Genomic DNA, 21,029 nt, shown 5'->3' with positions numbered 1-21,029 from the left:
ACAGAAGCAGAGGCAGCAGCCAAGTTACTAAGTAAACAGAGAGCTTGCCTCTGATCCAAGAAAATCAACATTTTCCTCCGAAATAAACCTGTTGTGACATCCTAGACCAGTGTTTGTTCTGGGTAACTTTTAAGAATGAAAGTGACTGATAAGGTGTCCATCTACATTTGCTGTGGTTCAGTAGTGTCTGGATTTTCCTGTCTGTGCTTGGGCACTTTCTTTGCAAAAATATAGGAGTGGTTTGCCATTAGTTTTTCCAACTGATTTTACAGATGAGGAAACTGAGGCAAACAGCTAAGTGACTTGCTCAGGGTCATAAAATTAGTAAGTGTCTGAGGCTGTATTTTAACTCAGGAAGATGAGTTCTCCTGATTCCAGAATTCTATTCACTCTACCACCTAACTTCCCACTTATCTGCATTAGTAGAGGCAATTCTTTCAACCAGAAATTTCTATATTAATAAAATGTTGGACCCAGTTCTGAATGCTAAATATAAATCCAACCAACCCTTTAGTGATCCTTTTGTATAACATATCAGCTCTGCTGAACCGAACAATTACCCACACTCCCCAAATGGGGGTGTGTGCACCTATTTTTAGATAATAATAACTGCGGGGGAAAGCTTCAGTTTTTGCAGTGGGAGATGGGGGAAGGGGGACTAGAGACTTAGGGAGTCAAGAGATAATCTTAGGGAAGAGATATTTACTCACACAGAGGACAGGATCCCTCAGGTCTGAATCCAGCAAATAACTCAGAATTATTCCGGGGCAAATCCTAAATGTTTAGGGTAGCATAGTCCGCACTCCACTCCACTTACTCAGAGATGTGCAGTTCTAGACACTCAGTCAAAAAGGGAGAGTTAAGAGAAGAAAACAAAAGCTATATCCAACTCTTAGACAGAGTTACTTGTAAGCCTCTCTCTTGCTCACATTGCCCATTTATTTGTCAAAAAAATATTTAAGTGGTCTTTAGAAATATTTGAAACCTATTTCCCAAGTTATTAACTAAATTGCCCCATGATATTCAAAGCTATGTGTACTATTGATATTTCACTAAAGAAGGCTCTTTTACTACAAAGGAGTTTGTTTAAAATCTTATACCATTTAATGATCTGTGAAGTACATGATAGGCTAATGTTCAATCATATCTTATCATATTGTTTCATTTTTGCTGTGCACAAACTCTCTCCTCTTATGTTAAACATGTGCAATATAACACATTCATTAACTTTAAATTCACAGTTTTATAAAAGAAAATTAGGGCAAGGTCCTGACATTACTAAGTGGGAGAAAGGTGAGGGAGATATTTGTTCATTTTCCAGAAATTGGAACAATTTCTATTATTACATTAAATTATGATTGTAAATTTCTTCCTTCCTTCTTTCCTTTCATTCCTTCTTTTTTTGTTTCTCTCTTTCTTTTGATGTAGATTAAATCCACATCATTAAAAGTATTCTGGCAGCTTCTGGAGTTACCAAGCAATTCTCACAAAGGACTTTGAACTTTCTTTAATAATCACAAAGAAGATGTAGGACTTGATTGTATTTATAATTTTCATGGGAAATAAAACAATTGATAGAGTCAGAAATTGTGGAGGAAAATGAAAGGAAAGAAGAAAAGGGAGAAATGGAAGAATGGAGGGAAAGAGAGAGGATGTAAGGAAAGGAAGGAGGAAGAAAAGAAGGGAGGGAGGAATAGAGGGAGAAGGGAGGATGGAAGAAAAGAAGAGAAGGCAGAGAGGAGAGAAGAAAGAAGAGGGAGGGAGGAAGGAGGCAAAGAAAGAAAGAAGGGGAAAAGGAGGGAAGGAAGGAAGGAAAAGAGAGAAGATGGGAAGAGGGAGGAAGGGAAAAGAGGAAGAATAGAGGGAGGGAGAAAAGAAGGAATGGAGGAAGAGAGCATTGAGGAAAGGAAGGAAGAAGGGAGGGAAGATAAAAGGAAGAAAGGAAAGAAAGAGGAAAGAAAAAAGAAAAAGAGAGAGGGAGGAAGTCTACTTATATATCACATTAGTCCTCTTCAGGCTCTAATCAGTTTGATTAACATTCATGCTTCAGCACAGAAAACCAGTACAATCTGGTTTTAGTAGTGTTTTATTTTAGTAGTGTTTTTGGTCTTTTAGAACAAAAGGAGTTATGGATTAAATCAAAACCATCCCTAATACTGTATCCTCACCGTCAGAATTAAAGAGATAGAATGTATTTAGATCATTCCCAAATCTAGATAACATTTAAAAATAAATTACCTTGGAAGGAAAAGATGACTAGGCAAGAGGATAGATTACCTAGATTAGCTGTCTACATTGATTAAAGTAAGCAAAGCCTAACCTCATTGGTCCACTTCAATTTTGCTTTGTAGAGACAGAAAGATATTTCATGGAACCTATAAAAATATCAAGGCTTGTGTAACTTGATGAGAGTGGAAAGTCAGAGAGAAATATTCAAATAAATAAGGTAAGAAATGAATGATAGTAATGGAACAAACTTTACAGTTTCAAATACGTGCCCAATATAACAATAGTATTTTACTTAATAAGAAATTTTATAAAATAAAATGTCCTATTTGATCAAATACTCTGCTGCTTGTAGAATAGATTATCAGAGGTATTTCTCTTATTAATATAGAATTAAATAACCCTTACTCAATTGGGGCTCCCAAGGAAAAAATGGCACACAACCACTATGTGTATTGTCACCAAAAGTTTATATTATATTATAAATATATATAAATATTTTATATAATCTCTTATCTAAAATGCTTTATATGGCTTTTAAAATTCCTTTATGTTGACTTGACAGTTACCTTATGGGCCCACTAATATTAATAAGCTTCAACAATATGCCATGTAGATTTCATAATATAAATATTTAACAGCATTTTATCTTTAGTTGGGGTGTTAACAAAAATGTTTATAATAATAAATAACACTTTAACCAATAAAACGAACAATTGCTCCGCTGCATTTTTCAACTATTTTGATTAGATAAATGAATAACTAATGGAATGTACAGATGGAAGAAACACTTAAATTTAAATATTCAAATTGATCAGGCTTTGGTTCCACACAAATACACCCTTATACATATTTTCTTCTTTCTAGCTTATCCTCCCCAACAGACATCAATTCTTTCTATGCATTTTAATTTCTTGAAATTAAAACTTTCTGTCTGTCTCTCTAACACACACACACACACACACACACACACACACACACACACACAAAAACTGCTGTTAAAGTTTATTTGTCGTCGTCCTCTAGGGGTCCATTTTATGCAATTCTTAGACACTAAATGAACATGTGTCCACATCAAAAACAACCACACAGGAGCAAAACCCAAATCGCTGAGAAGAATCAGCCGGTTTTCTCCAGGTCATAGTAAAGAGTTTATAAAGTCAACAGAGAAGAATCCCAAAGCTGACAGTCGCCAGGATCCTTCACCCAGATTCTCCGGCTAAACTCCGGGGGAAGAAAGGGGGTCACGTTGCTAATGAATTTTCTTTACAAAACAGCTAATATTTTGATCAATAGCACAGTTAACGGGATTACATTATGGCAACATGGTAGGGAAATCGTTCCCAAGAACTATTCCATTAATTCAATTTCTCCCTAATGATTGCATTTGTAAATAGAAAGTCAAAACACCCAGGTTATCTGTCATCCAGTTTCTGTCAGCCTTGAAGAATTGTCTTTAAATGGTGTTTACCTGCGGTATTGTTAAGCAAATCGTTCAAAATGCTGACACTCTTATTTGTTGACTTTAAAAAGAGGGATTTTACAATTCCCCTCCTTCCAGTTTCCCTTTCCAAATTTCTCTTCGAATTACTCTCACCAACTAGGAATTTGTAGGACCTCCTGGTTTCTTTTCTACTTCTAGGGACAGGTCTATTTCCAGTTAGCTCTGAAGTATGAAACTTGATTTGAATGATCTAAAAAGCTGATTTTTTCCCCCAAAAGTCCAAGACTTTTAAAAAAAGAAGAAGAAATCCGACGATAAGAGGGTAAATGAAATGCCTATCGCTTCGACCAACCAAAAGAGAAGGGGTTATTCTGGCTGAGAATTGCTGATCCGATGCCCAACCCCCCCGCCCCCCGCCCCCCGCTGGAAAGATCCAACTCCCAGAAAGACATCAAGAACATATAAATAATTCAACTGAAGATGGTTCTTTAAAGTTCTAAGATAGTTCAGTCTTTAAAACCTCTGATAATTCTCGGGACATTTTCGATCGCGTGGATATCGTCCTTTGCCAGGAAAAAAAAAAAGCGAACGTGCTTCCTCCCCTCAAAGTTTCCCCATCGGAGGAATCTCCCTAATGAAGAATATTCTTTCTTAATCAATATTTACCACTTTCCTCTTTCCCTTAAACTTCCCCCATCTCTGCAACTCCACCAAACCGGAGATCCGACCCACTGTACTAAGATGTTTTTTACATCATATGGTTAAAGAAAAAAAAATATGTTTTCCAGGCGCTGAGTCAAAGGGCGGGCACGGACACCGGGGCAGATCGATACCAACTGTGCCATCCTCTTCATCTTCAGGGTGAGGATCTCGCCATAAGCTCACTGGCAATCACGTTGTCACAGTGATTGCATGTGTACCTAAGGCTAGGTCTGAAAGGTTTGTTTTTAATACAAAGTTCCTACGGAAGGTTTGGGTCACCTAGATAAGCCTTTTTCTTTCATCTTGGAGCCCCGAGGGGGAGGAGATGGTATCCAAAATAGACCAATAATTGGTCGAGTGACCCAACCAACTTTTTCAAAACTTTCTGCTCAGAATCCCATAGCATGGTCCTGGCAATCCCCCCCCTGAGTTCCTTCCAGCTCATCCCGACTCAATATCATCTCCCAGTTCTCTGAGTCTGTTTCCCAGTCTCTTTCCTATTGTCCTGTATGTCAGCCCCCTTCGTCCTCAGCACACTACTCCTCCTGATCTTACTTTTACCAACCCAACTTAGCTTTGTGGCTGAGCCATTTGTAATGGCAGCGCATTCATGTCCCAATTTTCTTCCTGATCAAACAGGAATCTGTGGGTCCCCCCACGTTTTCCTTGACCATGAGTTTTGTCTCCTGACCTTTTTACAGATTTTTTTTAAAGGATCTGCATTCGACATGTAAATGGTCTCCTATTTAACCAGCAACGAGCAATCATCAGACATTAATTTATACGGTTTTTACAAATACCTAAGCTATTTAAAATGCTGAACTGGGTTGTGTGTGGCAGTGAACATCTATCTGTTGAATAGGCTGTGTCACACGGTAGCATGCTCTCTTGTCAAGGCTGATTGTGTTTTAGGCAAACATTTGAGCAGACATAAAGGCGTGGGTCAAGTAGTGTTCAGTGACAGTGCGTGCTAATTCACCTAGCTAACCAATGGGGCAAAAGTTGCATTTTCTGGGCGCGCCCCTGCAGACCCAGGCTCCCACAACTGTCTCCCCCTGTGACCCACTCCTTTCCTGCAGCCGATCGCAGGGCCATAGGCAGAGTTGGAGAAAAAGAGTTAGACTGGAGACTTTAGAGCGCTTTCGCCAAGGAGTTGGCCTGGCACGTGTTTATTTCACGCTCCTCTGGCTGAAAAACCGGCTGCCGCCGAAGGTAGCAGGTTGCTACTGGGTGGTGAAATAAAGGACCCTGGGCTCTGCTGCCTGGATCTCTGTGCTGTTACACACTCTGCCCCCCCCCCCCATAGTGCCCTGTCCCCAACAACAAAATCACAGAACTTCAGGTTAGTGACAGGAAATTACACTTGAACTGCACTGATGAGTGATGTGTCTCTCTGTGTGTCTGTGTGTGTGTGTGTGAGAAAGATAGATAGATAGATACATAGAGAGAGAGAGAGAGAGAGAGAGAGAGAGAGAGAGAGAGAACTGAGACTTAAGTTGCTTTATTAAGATGTATTTCCCCTTCTTTATTTAGAGAAAATAAAGCAAAAGTTTAGGGGATGGAATAATTCTCCCAGAATAATTTCAGGAACAACACAGTCCAGGAATCTTTTTGGTTATAATCCCTAGCCTTGTGAATATATATGAATTAAAATAAATACAAGATGATATATCAAACGAGTATCTGAAGTCAAGGTTTTTTGGGGGGAGAGGGAGAGGAGAGAGAGAGAAAGAGAGGGAGAGAGAGAGAGAGAGAGGAAATTGAGACTTCAGTTGTTTTATTAAGGTGCATTTCCCTTGTTATCTAGAGAAAATAAAGTGAAAATTTAAAGGATGAAATAATCCTCCCAGTATAATCTTGTGTACAACATAGTCCAGAAATCTTTTTGTTCATATTCCTAGACTTGCAACATAAATATAAAGGAATTAAAAATAAATACATGATGGTATGTTAAGCTAGCATTTGGAATTCAAGGCATTTTTTAAGAAAGAGATAGAGATACAGAGAGAGCAAGAAAGAAAACAAGAAAGGAAGGAAGATGAAAGAAAGAAAGAAAGAAAGAAAGAAAGAAAGAAAGAAAGAAAGAAAGAAAGAAAGAAAGAAAGAAAGAGTGGAAGAAAGAGAGGGAGGAAGGAGGAAGGACAGAAAGAAAAGAAAGATAAAAAGACAGAAAAAAAGACATTTAACATTTTTAAAAGTGTAAGAAATGATAACTCCAGCATCAGCCAGATTCCCTAATCATTTGGTAAGGACAAAATGAGTTGGGGGGTGGGGGGGTGTAATTTGTTGTTGTTTTTAAAAGAAAAGTTCCATGTGTTGTTGGTTGGATTTTTTTTTCTTTTTCACAACCCAAGTTTCACAGCTGTGCTCTTATGTAATCAAGTATGTTTACACGTGCAAAATTCATTGCTAGGAGTCCAGCAAGCCCCCCCCCCCCGCCCCAGGCTCCTGCTGCAGCTCCTGAAGCAGCCCAAGGCAAGGGAGAGAAGGACTTGTTGCCTCAGCAGTTCCCAGCCGAATTCACAACGTCCCCCCGCCCCCCCACTTCCATCCACTGAGCGGTATCTGGGAGCCCCTGGGACAACTCTTGTCAGTCCCCTGGAGAATCTTCTAGATCCGAAACGTTCGGGAGAAAGAGAGGAGAGAGGAGAGAGAGAGAGAGAGAGAGAGAGAGAGAGAGAGAGAGAGAGAGAGAGAGAGAGAGAGAGAGAGAGAGAGAGAGAGAGTCCTGGACCCTCCAGTTAAGTTTGTTCTCTAAAACAATACGAAGACTTTCCCAAGTGCATTTCACTGATAGCCAAACCCAAACGACAAAGCAGAAGAAAACGTAACTTACCCCAACCTGCCACAACACTACATTTGGGGCGTCCTTTTAACCCTTTGATTCTTCCTTTAGGCTTGTCGATTTTTTTTTCCTGGCTCCTTCCAAAAATCTACATTCAAACTAGCTTAAGTTAAAAACTTTTCCCCCTCCCTCCTATCTCTCCAAGCACACTCTGCCTCAAATACCTCGTCTTTCTTTACAACTCACTGGCCACGATCCTCTAAACACCACCTGTACATCTTCGCAAGCTTTAAAGTTTTGTGTGTGTGTGTGTGTGAGTGTGAGTCCGTGTGCGTGTGTGCGTGTGAAGTAAGTTGCTTTAAAAGACACCGTTGTCATTCAGAGTAATAAAAGTGTTGCCCTGATCTTTGGTGTGATGTTTATACATGCACCTCTCATTTCAGTTAACTTTTTAAAGATGAGAAAATCTGCAAGCTTAGTTTCTGAAGACTTCTCGTTATTCATCTGTTTAGTCGCCTTAGCTTCACAAAAGAGTATCAGCGGCGTTATGAAAAATGGCCTAAGCCCAGAGAATGTCACAGTGGTCGACTTATTATTTTAGCCCTTCTTAAAAAAAAACTCAGGGAAAGTTTGCTTTTGATGAATTCAATAAAAGCAGAGCTGCAACGGAAGAGATTTTAAGCTAAAATCATACAGCATGGGGCAGAGCTTAAAACAGCCAGATGGCCAAAGGTAGACTAGAGCTCTCTGTTTCAAAAACCCAGATATAGAATTACTCCCAGTTGAGCTTCTTAACTTATTTAATCCTGAGTATATCTTTATGTCTTTTTCAATTGATTTCTTTCCCCCACTCCTCCCCGCCCCCCCTTCCTTTTCCAGGCGACTTTTTCTCCCCCTTTCACAACTAAAGTTTCTGGTTAGACCCTGTCCTTGAATTTGTAGAAGTCACTTCTCAAGTTTCCCCTTTTTATTAGTTATACTTCCGAAAAGGCTAAGCACCTCCAGATTTCTTCATTAACCAGAAAATCCCCCTGCCTCTTTCCTGACTCACTATTTAGGATGAGTATTCAAATTGAACTGCTTCTGATAGGTGGCGTAGGATTCAGACTTCTGAAAATAAGGAATGTTGATACTTTTACTAGCACCCCAGGAAAAAAAGTCAGAAGGGCAAGAGCTCAAGTTCACCCCTCAGCAATTTCCTCTCGATGAAATCACCTGTTTTAATGAGAAAAGCATGTAATAAGTTGCCTCTCTCCATCCTCAGAGAGTGTTTGATCTATGTCGCTTTTCCCCCCTCCTACCCCCCATTCCAAGCAGGTTTCTGGGAGTCAGAAAAATCGTAGGCATTATTATAATCATATGAATTTAAATTTCTATAGCACTTTAAACTTTTCAAGGCGCTTCCCTCATAACAAATCTGCAAGATGGAAAAACACAGAAAAGTATACTTGAAAAGAGATCTATCTAGAAACTGGGGGGGGGGGGGGATTGGGTCCAGCTATGTGGAATTTCTCGATTTCAGAAGTATTGCAGGTTGCTGACTGCCCAACAGGAAAAATTAGACAAATGAGAAAAGATAAATTACTAAATGAGATTTAACTACCCTCATCCTGACCCCTCCTTTAAGGGAGTGGGGGGGGGGGGATGAGATGATCATTCTCCTCTAAACTGCTGCGAAGTCAACTCGACCAACTCCTACCCTTAATTGGGAGCACTTAGCCCCAGTAAAGGTCAATTTATGCTGCAAGGGAAGTGGAGGAACTCACCACTCTCCCAGCAAACAGGTTTTGGACTCTGGCATTCCTCTATAAAGTGCTGAGGTGACACAGAGGGTTAGTGATACCTGAACACCATGTTACAAGGGGGAGGGATAACCAAGGAAGAGAAGTTAGCTCCAGTTCCTAATTCAAAAAAAGGCATTACATAGAATTATAGATTTTACAAACTTGAAATTGATTTCGACCCTGGTTGCTCCTAATAAATCGAGGGTAAATTCCAAAGGAAGCAGGTGCCTGTAATTTGCAGTATCTAGGACTTCTATGTTGAAGAAGGAGTACTAGATAACCACTTAGGAGACCTGAGCGTGCGTCATCCTGGCTTTGTCTACCTTGATCTTCATTTGGCCTCAATTTCCTTATCTGAAAAATAAGAGGGTTGGACTAAGTTCTATCTAGGGTCCCTTCATGTTCTAAATTCTATGTCCTTCTGTACTTGGATGTTGCCTTTCAAAATCTAGAGAAATTTTTTTTTCTCTTTTGAAGGGGAGAAAATAGAGGATATGCTCTGTACTGAACAATAGAACTCTTGGTTGTCAGCTTGTCCAAAAGAAGGAGGCATCTCCCAGTCCCCAGGCTTTAGCCATTTTAACCCCTGACCTTTCTCACCTAGAAGGATTTGATTCCCACCACCTGCTCCATACCCTCATTCCATTTCTTTGCCTTTGGCCCAATCCAAGAAGCTCCATTACTATCACAGTTCATTCCTTTTAAAAGAAATGTTCAGTGTCTCAGTGGCTGACCCATAGTCACTTATGACCCTCACCTCTAAACCCAGAGAGAATCTGGAAAGGTGACTACTTTTCCTTGTTGAGATGCTTTATGACTGAAGCAAACAGTCCAGAAAACTGTTCCTGTTAGTACCTTCTGCTTCATTTCCATTTCGTTGTACACCTAAGAGGGGTTAAGGAAAACCTACAGAAGAAGGATGGGGTGGCCAATTTCATTTCAAACCTTTCCCTTATCAGTCAACCAAAACCTGAAGGAAGATCCTCGATGTCCACTCCGTCCCAAATATTCGATTCAAAATATGCCTCGCCTAAGTCAATCTTGCCCTAGCAACTCCCCTTTCTCTCAATGAGTTTCCAAGTTCTCAGATCAACAGGACACTATCTTGTAAAACAATTTCTCTTATGGGGCAAAAGAGATATTCTAATTTTCAAAAATATACGAGAGCTTCTAGTTTCAAGATTCCTGTTTTGTTTATTTGTTTTCCTAAAAAAGCAACAGAGATCTAGCTATTCCTTAATTGCAGACTGAATTGTGGTGTGAATTAAAAGAAGTTTTCTTTACATCCCAACCGTCCGGAAGAATTTTAAATACCAGGACACGCATTGCTATAGGATCCAAAGAATAGTCCTTCCCTAGTGTTCACTAGATTTGATTGAGTCTCTTCCTCTTCCTTTTCCTCTTGATGCTGAGAGAATGCCTTCCTGTAGGAGAATGACTCTGAGAATTTGGGAACTTCCCATCTTTCTGATTTTACTCCTTCTGCATGAGACGCCATGAAAACCCAAGCCCAGGTAGAGTCTCCAAACAGTGGTAGGGAGGAGAGCTTAGATGGGAGGGAAAGGGTTCCAGTGTTCCATGGCTGATATTTTCTAAAGTTCCAGTCCACACAGGTCAGCTACCAGAACAAGCTACCTTGAGTCCTTCTTAAAACAGGACTGCTAATTGCCAAGAACCACTGCGGCCCCTCTATATGTTTCCTACCTGTTTTCAATATTTAGCACAATACAAAGTTGCATTTTCAGCCTGCAATGACAACCGAGAAACACATGAGAGAGATGGTGCGTGTGAAAATTTTGCCACGCCCACCCTCAGAACTTTGGCTATTTTCCAAACTCTAAGGTGCGTACATAGGCTTATACAGTTTTCCAAAGTCACCATAAAGCTATCGAAGGTTGCTGATTCTGATTTCTAAGTGTGCGCCTGAATTTGGAGCATCTCAGAAAAGTTGTCTTTATTCGAAAAAGAGAGAGAGGGGCTACCTGGGCAACTCAGCAGCAAGGTTCTAGATTGCAGACAGGATGGAAAGAGAGGTTTTGCTCAAAAACGAAGGCTTTGATCTTGACTTGCAAACGAAAACAGCGGATTTAGGGATGGGTACGTTTAGGGACAAATAATAATTTAAGTGCACCGTTTCCACAAACCACTGACCTTTGAAGTCCTGGATTTCTTATGATTAATGGACTTGGCTTTGCCATTCAAGATTATAATTAAACTATTCGAGGCTCCTTGCTCATTTAAATATGTTTAACCAACATTAAAGTGATGAATGACTTTGTTTCCCAATCATAATTTCGCTTCTGTGGTCCCCTCCCATTTGGAATCCTGTCTGCCCCCGAAAGTTTGCCCACGCCTGCCTAAGGCTATGTCAGGACCCAGAGGGGAAAGCATATCCCACAACGTTTGCTCTTTGGGGGCTGGTACTTTTGACTTCTGCAAGTGTCAGTAGAATTCAACTTTCGGTGCTCTGCTGATAACATTTTCGCCTGAGGTGTATCCTCTGCATTAATTGTCCCAATAAATTGAGATATAGTGTTCGTAATGCAATGTAACAATATGGTTATATTCCACGTGTATGACTTAATTAAGCTATTTGCAGACTGATGCTGCAAGTCACCGGGTGTGCAAGTGGATTAACAATGTACTGTTCTGTATCCTCAGGATGGTGCGTAATTACTTTACTGGCGGTACATATCAATTTTTGATGATTGCAGAACACATGCTCACTTTACCAACAAGCGGCTTAATAACTCTCCATTGTGTATTAAAAAAAAGTGTTGTTTGGAAATATTTGGAAGTCTCGAAGAACCACTTTATGGTCTTTTATGGCTCTGTGTTTTTATTCTGGATGTATATTTTATATAGGGGCAAAGGCTACACTTAAGGCTATGCTCGGAGAGGGAATTGGAGTTCCCTCAATGCCACTCCACTCTGTTACTGGCCTAGACTAAAGGAAATTCTACTGGGAAATATACTATTGATATGACATCAAACATGTCCATCCTTGAAACCGTGATTCATTCCCTCTCCCTGTCTCATCTCTGATTGTGCACTCTTGTTTTCCTTCCTTCCTTCCTCTCCCCCTCTGGTATAGACACTTGGACCCACATCTCCAACTGCTCCAGTAGGAACTGAGTCGACCACGTTAGGAAGGCTTTCTTCAGCCTCCTCTCCTTCCCCCTTGCCCAAATCCCTCCCACCCCGACTTCAACAAGGCTTCACAATAGCTAGAAACAGCCCAAGAAAAGTTCCCTAATGGGTAGTCTCTCCCTTGTGGCAAAAGCTCAGGAAATGATGGTGTCTGGTGGCCCGGCAGGGTGGTTTGTAACCAATACAGGCTTATGAAATTTGCGAACAGGCTAATGAAATTTGCCAACCTGATTACAGTGGCTTTGACAGTTTGTCTATCTGGGAACCCAGGTCTTTGTTTCAAGTAAGATGGCGCCAAAGACCCAGAGAAAGCCTTTGCAGCCTGGAGACTGCGGATGTTTATGCTCAGTAATTTACTCCTTGAATCTTAAGTCAATGTTGATCGTTTGACCTCTCTGCATTGAACTAAATTTATCACCTATAATTTTATTAAAAAGCCTGGTGACTATCAATCATAATGAATGCATGGGGAGCCCATTTTTTTTTTCGTGGGGAAACTTGTCAACCCTCAGTCCCCATTAAAGCTCTTAGATACTGGTCTTCAAAAGACTCATAAATGTGCTGTTGTCCAGAGCTCGAAAGTCGACCAGTCAACCAATTGGGGGGCCTGGGGGTGGGGATGGGCTCAAATAGACAACTTTAGGTGCTCTAATTTTGAGGCCTGGACTAAAGGGTGGGCTTAGGGCCAGGGACCCAGAGTCCATGGAATGTTGTCCTTCTTCATCTGATTGACTCAATTTTAAATGGTTTTTCTTTCTTTCTGGACTAGAGGGACCCTAAAATCATGGGATTCTAAGAGGTGCAAGGACCTTAGAAACCACCTAATCTAAGCCCTCCCCCATTCACTCTACAAGCGAGTAAACTGAGGCCAAGAGATGTTAAAGAAAACCCAGTGCCCAATTTCGACTGGGAAGAAGTCTCAGAAAATTCCAAAAAGAGGGAATGTAGTCAGTTTTAGTTTTTGAAACTTTCGACTGAAGCTCTAAATCACCGTTCAATTACAAGAAGCCCTTTCACCGCGCTGCTGGCCAGGTATCCACACGCTATTGCCCTACCACAGAAATAAATGGGTAGAATAAACAGCTCTCTCTCTCTCTCTCTCTCTCTCTCTCTCTCTCTCTCTCTCTCTCTCTCAAAGAAAAAAAAAGACATTTTTCCAGGGATCTAGTCAAACCAAGTCTGAATTAATTCTTTAAAAAAACTGAAATTGCTATGCACCAGTTTTTTCCCCCAGGTTTTCTGGAAGAAGTCGATTTGTTTTTGTACCTGAAGCAGGTGATGCTTATGCAGAGACATCTGAATGACAGCGGGAGCGAAGGACAAATCTAATAAAGTCTAATAAACCGTGAGAGCCTAAATGTCATTAAACTTACAAAGATGATGCTCAAAATCACCAAAAAGGTAAATGTCTTCATTAGTCTGATCTCTGAAGACTGTCGAACATTTCATTAATTTATAATTTATGATTGTTTGACAAATATTGAAAAGTATGTAAATATGAGAGGGATAATGTCTTTTCTGCGGGAGATGAGGAAATGACCCAAACTGTACGTGCCTGCTAGATTACACACGAGGACCCATCTATCTGTTATCAAACTGTGCTTTCCCTCTCTCCAACATATTGTGCAAGTGACAAGTGAAATAGTGCAGATAAACCAATGGTTTAAAACGTAATAAAGACAACAGCCATTTGCATTTTTTACATTTTATTACAAAGGTAATTTACTATGACACATTTCTGAATGTAATTTATGAAAACATTTTAAAGCAATTATATAGTGTATACAGCCTTTAGAGCTTAAAAAGTCAGATAAATAATAAGATTATAGATCTTTAGAGACTTTCACTATTGAAAACATATCATAGAAAGAATCCCTTATTTCAAAAATATGAGTTACACAGGAAAAATAATAGTATTAACAATTTAAAATTAGAGAAATAAAGTATAGAATGATGCAGGGTAAGTGAAATGAATATTATTCTTCTCTGGGATTACAAAATTAAACCTTTATGAGGATGCTTCCTTATTTTACAATGATCTGAAACCAACAAATCCATATGTGTCTATATTTTCCCCTGAAGCAGTTCTAGTCGCAGAAACCTTGTAGAGGCCTCTTCAAAGCAGACATGGAAGGTTAGAGAGGAGATAATTTATATGGTTTGGGTTTAAAATTCCTTACATGTCTTTTTCTCTCTTTCTCTTTATCATTTTCTCTTTTATTCATTTTCTTCTCTAGTTGAAACATACTGACATAGGAAAAGTTAAATCTTTTCCCCACGGTGCTGAGCACTCTATTGATATTATCCTTTCTCCCCTAACTTTTTTTTTATGAGTCACAAGCTTTCAAGGAGCAACTGACTTTTCATTCAAGTCTTTGCAAAAAAGAAGAAGAAGAAGAAGAGGAAGAAGAAGAAGAAGAAGAAGAAGAAGAAGGTAGGGTGGGGGGGGGGAGTGAGCAAAGAAACATGGATTGTGGAATCAAAGTGGCATACATTTGATTTCTTCCCCAACATGACAAACATTCATTTGTTTTCTAGTGCCTTAACCCTATAGTGCGTCATCGAATAGCTTTAAAATGCTTTTGATAAAGTCACTTGTGCCCGGGGAAAGAGGAGAGGATGGGGGGGGGGGTACAAGCTATTCTCTCCTGGTCTTTATTTGCAGGTAGAGTGAGTGTTCTTAACTCACTCAAAAACAAATCCATATCTTTCCATTCCCTAACATCTCCAAGGAGAGAGACCTTGCACAGCCTAGAATCATGAAACCATGTCAGTAGTGCCTGTTAGAAGTTTCACTCAAAGATCCCAGCAGAGGAGGTTACCTGCTGTGAGACTTACTGCCTCCAGCCCCTTTCACCAGACATATTAAATCTCTTACCCTAAGAAAACAGGCACTTGTCACAACAGCAATCCGATTTACGGGGTAACCGAATGTAATGATTTAGGGAACCTCATAGTTTAACTTGTGGCTCCAAAGGGCCCTAGCTACCTCCAATCTCTTCCCATAACCCTACACTTTGCCTCCCTCCCACCTACCCCCCACCTTAGCTTTAAACAAGCCCCCAAACAAAAATATCCTTTTAAGTCACCGGAGTGCTTTTAAACTTCCTAAAGGTTCTCTTCTCACTTTGCCTTTCCCCCAAGGCGGAGGGCAGAAAGTCCAAACCCTATCAACTCCCCCAATCCATCCGATTTTGTTCCCAGAACTCCAGAATGGGGGGGGGGGGGAGGCTGCGGTCAGCAGGTGACTCTGCTCTTTGGCACCCCGCACACTTGCCTCCTCCGTGACCCCTCCCCTTTGGGGAACTTCTGACCCCTCAGCCGGGAACCCCAGGAAATTCCTCTTCGCTCTGTAACTCAACGCTCTCTTGCGAGGGCAGCTCCTGAGTGGACTTGTCATTGTTTAGCTCGTTAAGCAATCGGCCACTTAGATAAATTCCAATGGAGGTTAACGCGGCTGTGTAGCCCCAAAGTTCGGGGAAGGTCAATGCTGGTGGAGGAAGGGCCAGGACCTAAAAGTATTTAAACAGCAGGAGAGGAGTCATTGACTATTTCATCTGCTTTGAACCGATACTGTTGCATTCCTGTTCGGGCTTCTTTAGCATAGTCTTGCACTTCTAGCTGGCCCTTCCCTCGGAAACCTTCCCCTTCTCCAGTCCAGACTCTTCTCCAAAGTCACCCCCAAACCTCCCTCAGTACAGTGCCCCTCCCAGAGTTGTCCCCCCAGCTCTGGAGCTGCTAGGGATGGGGAGCCAGCTTTCACAAGGCTTAAAAGTTTTCTTTATAATTCTTGGTCCGTAATGAAATATTTGGAGACAATTGCGATTGCTTGTGTCTAAGAAAATGTGACCGCTTTCCAAAATAGTGACTAACCCGCTTCTATTGGCCCTGGACTACTAGGGCCGATCAGATTGGCTTCTGCCACAAATTGGTCCACGAACTATATAGTCCTGGGTACAAACACACACACACACACACACACACACACACACACACACACACACATCCACACACAAACACACTTTTTCTTTTCTTCTTTTGAGGGGGAAGGTAGAATCTGATATGATGATGATGCAATATCCTGAAGAGAAGGAAATGTAATAGGGGTGGGGGGAGAAGAGTAGAGGAAAACATGAAACCTGGTGATGCTTCAACTCCAATGGGCAAACATTCACTTACTAACAAATGGGGACAATGAAAGGGCTGTATTGCTTTCTATTAAGCAATTCATAAGTGACCCTGTTTATAGCTGAATAGCGGTGTTTTGATGACTTAGAGTATATGCAAAAACAAACTTTCCCGCCGAGGGGTGGGGTCTCCCCCCTCCTACTTTAGTTGTCAAGTTTTTTTTCTTCCCCAAACAGTTGGATGATTTTAAAAAGGAAAGAGAGAGATGGAGGGGAAGAAAGAAAAAAAAAAACAAGAAATGATAAATAGCGTCGCATAGCTAATCGCTGGAGGGCGCGTTTACCAATTCATAATCATTTATTCTTGGTGATGTATGGCCCTTACTCTTAAATCTGAAAAGCTTCTATTTGAAGGTGTAAATAGCTTTTTTTTTTCCTTGCAGTAAACCTTAGTGCATTAGCAGTGATTGATCTCATGTACAATTCGTCCCAGAGTGCTATTTTAGAGGGGGAGCACTGGCTTTTGGAGATTAACTGGGGAGTCTGTTACATATTAATGAAGCTAGGAGATAGACTAACGTTTTGGTAATTTAGTTATTTGTGTCTATAGCTATCGCCGTTATTTTCTTTTAGACCCCTGCGGTTGTTATACAGCGAATTAAAAAGTGGTCCTTAGCATTATTTTTTCACTGGCAACTAAACGCCATTTAATGTGAAAAACAAATGTTGACTTCTCTCTTGAAGGAAGTGTGTTTCTTGGCAAGACATCAAAGTGTTTTAAACTGTATTAGAGGGTTATGTTAGTTTTCTTACTCGGAGCCTGGGCTCATGTAAGAAAAAGAACGTTGGAGCGAGCTTTTTGCCCACAGCGAATTGGTGCGAGCCGCCAGGAAAGGGGAGAAAGTTAAATTCCGGAAGGAGTATGCCATGAGGCTGGGGTTCCAAACTCATTTGGAAACTCGAGCTGGATCAAGAGTCGGACTGCATTTGCGGGGAGGGGAGGCTCAGTGATTTGCAACCTGATAATTAATATCCCACTAAATGAGACGTCAGCGTCATTAACACCTGCTTGTGGGTCCCGGGAGTGAGCCAGAGAGGGTATGTTTCCAATCCAACATAAAAGGTACACCAAGCAAAGAAGTTAGCGAGATGCCCATTTTTTTCTAGGACTTTAGAAGAAGGTGCATCATCTTCCTTGAGAAAAAAAAAAAAGGAAATCTGATTGAAGCACGAGGTTTGCAATTTATCTTTCTATAGGTGTAGAGCTCTTAAGGGTCCCTTAGCTTCAGAAACGTGTGTGTGTGTGTGTGTGTGTGTGTGTGTGTGTGTGTGTGTGTGTGTGAGAGAGAGAGAGAGAGAGAGAGAGAGAGAGAGAGAGAGAGAGAGAGAGATTGCTAGTGGGGTGTGTATTCATGTAAATTCAGCCTGGCAGTGCCCAGAAGGCCTTTCAAAATACTTCTTCCCTTCCCAGACCAGAGGAGTGCCCCCAAAGCTATGTCCAGATCCTAGGTGGACAAAGCTAGCTTCAAAATCCTTTCAAGTTTCGCCTTACACATTGGTCCTACGTCTAATGAAATATCATACTTTGGATACACTTTATGACCTAGTGGCCTCTGAATAAGTCGAAACAACCCAGAAACACGAAATCATGTGCCATCCTTGAGGGGGGAGAAGGAGGGTCCAGTCCACCTCACTCGGACGATCCTAATCCACTGCCCATCTCAGTAGTGATCAAATATGCTGGAAACTCTCCCCAATGGCCCAGTATCCCCAGCAGTGGCACGTACCCCGCCCCCTTTGTCCCAGGGATATAAATATTTAACTACAATTAGACTTCGAGAAATCTCGCCTAAAGTTAGACAAGTCAAGTGGAAATATCGGGACTCTCTCTACTTCCACCCCCGAGACCCTCCAAACCCCAATATATTTTCTTGCCAGCTCGGTGCCCCCAAATCTCCCTGTTTGTTTTGCACAGTCTCCAGAAGGAGCGTCTCGTCTGCGGAACAAAATCATCAGGATCCCCTGAGCCAGTCGACTGGGCGCACAACTTTTGTTTTCGGGGGGCGATTTATGTTCTTTATAAATATGTGGTTTGGAAAATAAAAAAGGACTTGAAAACGTTGTTACAATGAAAAAGGACAAATTAGAAGACATTTTCTGTGATCAAAGGCAGAGGAGAAAGCGCGCATGGGTATTCAAAAAGCTTGACTCATTCAGACATCTCCTTTGGAACGCGAGGGCAACAAGCGTGTCTCCCCGTGAAAAGGCGCCTCTATTCAGACTGCAGGTGCGAGGTGGTGTGGCACATTCTGCGACATTATGTCAAGGTTGTTGGAGATTAGTGTTCAGACTTAATAACTAAAGCGCTTGATTTACATTGGAAAAAAGCCCCCTCATCCGTGAAAGCAAAATAATTTAACGCGTGATCATTTCGAGTGCTGCTGATATACTAATACTTGCATTGTTCCTGGGGGGGGGCGGGGGGAGGGCCACAGAAGGACGGAAGGAGTCTTTGGGAACCTCAAGCTCTTAAACACTGTGTCCCAGTCACAACTGGGTGTCTCCAAGGGCAGAACAGGGGGCGAGGGGCCTGAGCCTGGGAGGAGGGAGAGCAGGGAAGATAAAAGTTTCCCTGGCCTAAAAGGAAAACAATGGACTTGGGGGCCCCATCTGCGGTTGAGACTGGGAGGCTGAAGGGGAGTGGTAAAGAGAGGAAAGAAAGGGGAGACCCAGTTTGGAGAGACCCCCCTTCTTGCCTACGCATAGGAGAAATGGAAACTCCTTAGAACTGTTGTAGAAGAGACAAGTTTTAGCATCTAAGTTCCAGCTACACGTATGGGCTGCTCTCAGGCTTAGGTCTGGCTCCATTTTAACTTATCTCCTGTCCCTAAATCGAGTCTCAGAGAAAGATTAGCAACTCCACCAGCCCCTAATGCTTAGTTTCATTGTGAGGTCTTTTCCTTCCAAAGTGACCACATTCAGAATTGTCTCTGTCTCCTCCCGCCCCCATTCTAGTTTTTGCCTTGGTCGTCCCCTACTTATGCTTTGCCTAATAGAAACACCACACACACACACACACACACACACACACACACACACACACACACACAAACACACAGACAAAATCACTTTGTACCCCATCCCTGGGTCTACTAGAATCCCCCTCCCCCTCATTCGGAAGGAATCCCAAGGAACCAGCGAGCTTGTGGTAAGACATAATAGGGAGAATTTCAATATGGATATGTATCCATTATAATTGCGATATCTTTTGTTGAAGTAAAGCATCTTATGGCGATTTCCATAAATTCTGTCTAAGAATAAAAGGTATAATGGGGACAAGGTGAGAAAGCTGTTACCCATTGTTTCCTCCTGAAAAGGTCGTAAGTCAACCTCTTGGTGTCTGACCTGTCAGGCGAAGGTATAAAGGCTTTATTCAAGCGGTCGCCCGCAATTTTCTCAGCTCTCACAAAAGTGTTTTTATGATTCTATTTTCTTACCTCTTTCCTTAATTAAAAAGCTGAATGATTAGAATAGCACCTGCATAATGTCTGAACGATTTCTGCATACTAATTTGAGAGCCTTTACATCCAGTAATTATAACATAAAATCAGAGATTGAATAAAACAGAAGGATTTTGCTCCAAAAGCCCTGCTAATCCCCCTTTAAAAGGGTCTGGTGAAATAATTCAGAACAGTTTCCGGAAGTTGGATTACCGACTCTTTCTTACTTTTTACAATGAAATGATATTTCACACTTAAAGGGGACTATGCTTTTCTACAACAGGTTCCCCCCCTCCCACCCCTTTACAAGTTGTCCCGTTTCCTCAACAATAGAAAACATTTGACTCTGGATTCCTTTCTCCCCAAATGGACTGCCAGAAATTCAGGGTAAAAAAAAAATGTAAAGTATTTGGAACGCTGGTGTCTTTTGGTTGGGGCAGGGGATGCAAAATCACGATTGAATTGTTTGGTTCTCTCGTTTGTATAACATAAGCTACTCCAGCCAATAGTAAATAAACAGTCGAACCTTCTAGGTGGTTAGCTATTTTTCCGTAGCTTAGCAATATGCAAATTGGTTGCAAAATACTGACTGAAATATATACACTTAAGACTGTGTATTTTTATATAAAAAGCCCATGATGAATAGCTGTCTATGGCTTAAAATGTGGAAATAATTAATAGATTGGTGCTGTTAGTGGCGTAGGATTTAAATCAAACACTGCCTCAGGTGCTGCAGGGATACTAGTTTGGAATCCTGGACTTGCACTCCTGGTTGTGACCACTCACTCACTTAGGTGATTCTGTCATAACTGCAGAATTTATTAATCCCCGGTTGATTCAGAATGAATGGCAGAGGGAGGATCTGGCTTGGAGAGTCCTGATAATACTAATCTGCTAACTGTTCCCTACCTAAAGAGGATGGTTTAGTGGTAACTACCCCCCAGCCCCTTGGTTCATTTCACCAGGCAGCCTTGTCACCCAACTTAACATGGATTTATACAATTCAATAGCTTTCCAGCATTGATCACAAGCAGAATTGATCAATGCATCTCTGTTAAATTTTAGTTAATAGAAAATAAACACTGAAACTATAACGAGTCAACAATGTGAGTTAACTTGTCAAAGTTTGTCTCACCGGTAACATTTGCATAAGATTAACCTAAATCCTATATTTTTCCCCTCCTTCCTACACAGCGGATGTGTATGTTTAACAAAGCTACTGAGGATTATAGAAGCTAAAACAAAGATCTCCTGCTAATTGTTTACATTGGATTGTTAGTTTCATTTTAAAATAGTCCCGAAAGAATCCAG

Source organism: Macrotis lagotis, chromosome 6 (genome assembly GCF_037893015.1).
Source record: "Macrotis lagotis isolate mMagLag1 chromosome 6, bilby.v1.9.chrom.fasta, whole genome shotgun sequence".
NCBI lineage: Eukaryota > Metazoa > Chordata > Mammalia > Peramelemorphia > Peramelidae > Macrotis > Macrotis lagotis.
Note: the sequence above shows the minus strand (reverse complement) of the source record.